Source organism: Mauremys mutica, chromosome 4 (assembly GCF_020497125.1).
Source record: "Mauremys mutica isolate MM-2020 ecotype Southern chromosome 4, ASM2049712v1, whole genome shotgun sequence".
Classification (NCBI taxonomy): Eukaryota; Metazoa; Chordata; order Testudines; family Geoemydidae; genus Mauremys; species Mauremys mutica.
Window position 1 is genome coordinate 150,572,366 of NC_059075.1, and position 4,666 is coordinate 150,577,031.

Consider the following 4,666-nt stretch of genomic DNA (forward strand, 5'->3'; position numbering starts at 1 on the left):
CTGGCCCCACCCCCAATCCACCCCTTCCATGAGGCCCCGCCCCTGCCCTGTCTCTTCTCCACCTCCTCCCCTAAGCGCGCGCAGTTTTAATAAATATATACACTCAGTAATGCACCTCACTCAAAGGACAAAACACGCACTTAGATTTACTGCCTAAGGCTCTGGGAGGGAGTTTGGGTGGGGGAGGGGGTCTGGATGCAGGCTCTGTGCTCGATGCAGGCTCCAGGCTGCGGCAGGGGGTGGGGGTGCAGGCTTTGGGACGGAGTTTGGGGATAGGAGGGAGTGCAGGGGTGAGGGCTGTGGGGCTGAGGGTGAGGGTCCATGATGCAGGAGGGGGCTCAGGGCTAGGGACGTGGGTTGGGCTGTGGGGTGAGGGCTGTGGATGAGGGGTTCATGATGCGAGGGGGCTCAGGGCTAGGGAAGAGGGTTGGGCTGTGGGGTGAGGGCTGTGGATGAGGGGTTCATGATGCGAGGGGGCTCAGGGCTAGGGAAGAGGGTTGGGCTGTGGGGTGAGGGCTGTGGATGAGGGGTTCATGATGCGAGGGGGCTCAGGGCTAGGGAAGAGGGTTGGGCTGGGGGGTGAGGGGTGTGGATGGGGGGTTCCTGGGGCGGGGGGGCGCGGGGCGCGGGAAGAGGGTTGGGCTGTGGGTGAGGGGTTCATGATGTGGGGGCGCTCAGGGCTGGGGCAGAGGATTAGGGTGCGGGGGGATGAGGGGTTAAGGATGGTGCGCAGCTCAGGGCTGGGGAAGAGGATTAGGGTGTGGGGGGATGAGGGCTCTGGCTGGGGCTGAGGATTAGGGTGCGGGGGGATGAGGGCTCTGGCTGGGGCTGAGGATTAGGGTGCGGGGGGATGAGGGGTTCATGATGTGGGGGCGCTCAGGGCTGGGGCAGAGGATTAGGGTGTGGGGGGGATGAGGGCTCTGGCTGGGGCTGAGGATTAGGGTGCAGGGGGCTGAGGGGTTCATGATGTGGGGGGGCTCAGGGCTGGGGCTGAGGATTAGGGTGCGGGGGGAATGAGGGCTCTGGCTGGGGCTGAGGGTTTGGGGTTGGAGAGGCTCAGGGTAAGGGAAGCCTGCCTTGCCAGTACTGGCGGAGGGCAGGCACTAGGACCCTGCACCCTAATCCTCAGCCCCAGCCAGAGCCCTCATCCCCCCACACCCTAATCCTCAGCCCCAGCCAGAGCCCTCATCCCCCCACACCCTAATCCTCTGCCCCAGCCCTGAGCGCTTCCCTTCCCCCCCCCCCCCAGCCCGGCCCCGGCGGGTCCCGCTTCCCTTCCCCCTTACCCGAGCGCGTCTCCGGCGGTCCCGCTCAGAGCCGCGTGGTGAGGGGGCGGGGCTGGGAGCTCCACGCCGAGCGCAGCGCTCAGCCCAGAGCTCCCAGCCCCGCCCCCTCCCCACGCGGCTCGGAGCGGGCGGGGCTCAGGCGCTCGGACGGAGACTCGGCGCTCTATGCGCCGAGGCTCCAGGAGAGGGGCGGAGGCGGGAGCCTCCGCTTTTCTCTTGGGGGGCCCTGCGGAGCTCCCCTGGGGAGCTCCGCGGGCCGCAGGGAAGAGCTCCGCGGGCCGCATGTTTGAGACCCCTGCTTTAAACCATGATTCAATGACTTCAGTCGCTCAGACGGCAGTTAGGGGCCTGTTACAACAGTGAGTGAGGGTCTGTGGCCTGCAATGTGCAGGAGGCCAGGCCAGATGATCCCTTCTGGCCTTAAAGTCTATGAGGTGCTATTTACATATTTAGCAGTCCCAGGCAGCTTCTCCTCTTCCTTCTCGATGAAAGGGAGCAGCGCTAGCAGCAGCAGACAGCACAACCCACCCACCCATTTTCAGGGCTTCCTTCCTCTCCATCTGTCTGCTCCCAGCTGCTGAAGTTGCTTCTTCCCTTCCCCACCATCTAATTAGCCCGTCAGCTTGTGGCTCCTTTTGTTAATTGCTCCTCCATTTAGATCTCAGTTAACCCAGACTGGTGGGGATGTGAGTGACAGGGCACCAAGCTCCTTTGCTGGAGGTTTTCAAAAGGAGGCTGGAGAGGCCTCCGGCTTGGATGGGTCAGACACAGCAAATCCTGCAGCTTGGCTGGGGTTACACTAGATGATGCTTGCGGTCCCTTCTAGACCTATGGTTCTATGTTCCTCTGAACCTGTGGCAGATACCTAAGAGCTGGGCCTTGCGATGCTGAGGCTCAGGCCCCTTGGTGGAGGCAGCCGTTTGGACCTCTGCTGTTGTTTCCTCACCTGAGGGATTAAGGCAACAAGTGCTGCCCCTAAAAGCCGAGGGCAACGAGGCCAAATCTTCCGCGCAGGTCACTCCGTGCCACAGGCGTTCGCTCTCACCCTGCCTTTTGCGTGGTGTCTGGGGCTCCTTTTGGAAACACGAGGGGTATGCGCACTGTGGATGGGCATGCTCGGTTCATGGCACATGCACACAGCACTGAGACTGCAGGACGGGAACACCTGCTGGGATGAATGGAGCAGGACCCACCAGGCTGTGGTCTTCTCCCTGGGGTTTTCATTGTCCTGAGATGAATGGGCCACTTCACACCTCTCCCATGCTGCAGAGGCACGTGTGTATCTGGGACAGGCATTTGTCATCTCCACTCTCCTGCCCCCAGCTGGGCCGCACCCCACACAGCCCCACCAGCTCCCCATGGCCCCTTCAATCTTACCAAGGCATGGGGCAGCACGGAGGAGGGTGTTGAATGGTGAAGTGTGCCCAGGATTCCCCTTTGCACACACAGATGCCCCCAATCCCGCCCCCTCACTGCTAGCGGCACTTCCTCAATAACAAACAAGGGAAATCCCCAGCCGGAAAATTAAATGCAGCGTTGCCATTGCCCACAGCTGATGGAGGGGGGGCTGAAATGCAAACTCTGAAAGGCAGGGAATAGCTTTCTGGGCAGCAATCTTTAATAGACGTGCCAGGGACCCAGAGGCCTGGATGCATTTTTAAAAAGTCATTATAAATAACAGAGCCCTCGGTTACAGGCCTTTCCCCAACCTGCGTGGCCTACACCAGCCTCAACAAACAGCAAAGTTTCATGGATGTTTGAGGCCATTAGCTCATTTAATCTCACTTCCCGTGGAACACAGGCCGTTACTATTTAAGTCCAAAGACTTTTGTTAGACCAAAGCATTTCAGCCCTGTTGTGAGCAACAGGCAGAGAACACGAGAAACCAATGAGCCGCCAATGCCTGAGGTCCCTGCACTGGCAGGGAATTGATTGGGTGAGGCCAAACTCAGAGTAGTTATCAATAGTTTGCTGTCAAACTGGGAGGGTGCATCTAGTGGGGTCCTGTAGGAGTCAGTCCTGGGTCCAGTACTAGGCAATATTTTCATTAATGACTTGGATAATGGAGTGGAGAGTGTGATAATCAAATCTGCAGATGACACCAAGCTGGGAGGGGTTGCAAGCACTTTGGAGGACAGGCTCAGAATTCAGAATGACCGTGCTAAATTGGAGAATTGGGCTGAAATCAAGAAGATGAAATTCAATACAGAGAAGTGCAAAGTTCTTCATTTAGGAGGGAAAAATCAAAAGCACAACTAGAAAATGGCGAACAACTGGCTCGGTGGCAGTGCTGCTGAAAAGGATGTGAAGGTTACAGTGGGTCACAAATTGAGTCTAAGCCGACAATGTGATGTCTCTGCAAAAAAGGCTAATATCATTCTGGGGTGTATTTGCAGGAATGTTGTAAGACAGACATAGAAGGTAATTGTCCTGCTCTACTCAGCACTGATGAGGTCTCAGCTGGAGCACTGTGTCCAGCTCTGGGCACTGCACTTTAGGAAAGATGTGGCCAAATTGGAGAGAGTCCAGAAGAGAGGAACAAAAATGATAAAAGGTTTAGAGAACCTGACCTAGGAGAAAAAGTTAAAAAACCCAGCATGTTACTCTTGAGAAAAGAAGACAGAGGAGGGACCTGATAAGAGTCTTCAAATATGTTAAGGGTTGTTATAAGGAGGACAGTGATCGATTGTTTTTCATGTCAACTGAAGGTAGGACAAGAAGTGATGGGCTCAATCTGCAGAAAGGGAACTTAGGTTAGTTATAAGGAAAAACTTCCTAACTCTCAGGGTAGCAAAGCTCTGGAACAGGTTTACCCAGGGCGGTTGTGGAATCCCCATTACTGGAGGTTTTCAAAAGTAGGTTACACAGACACCTGTCAGGGATCGTCTTGGTCCTGCATCAGTGCAGGGGCTGGTCTTGATGACCTCTTGAGGTCCCTTTTAGCCCTACAACTCTATAATTCCATGCCCAGATGTTCAACAGCTGGCAACCCACACCCCACACTGCATGGGAAATTGACAACCCCCCTACGGCCCCAGCCAATCTGACCTGGGGGGAAAATTCCTTCCTGACCTCTAATCTGTCATCCCTGAGCATGTGAGCAAGACCCACCGGCCAGCCAGCTAGAAAGAAGATTCTGTGGACCACCCTAGAACATTGGTTCACCCCATCTGGGGTCCAGTGTTCGGCTGGGGCAGATCTGTGCTGCTTCAGGCTCATGCTGTTCTCTTCCCAAGGGACTGACTGACCCAGGATTTCTCTGGGGCAAGATATCGTGTACAAACCCTGACACCCGTCTGGCCCGAGCTCTTAGCCAATAGCCAGGGCCTTGCAAAACTGGTCCTCTTTGAATGACACCTTGCTCAGACAAGACAGGTCTA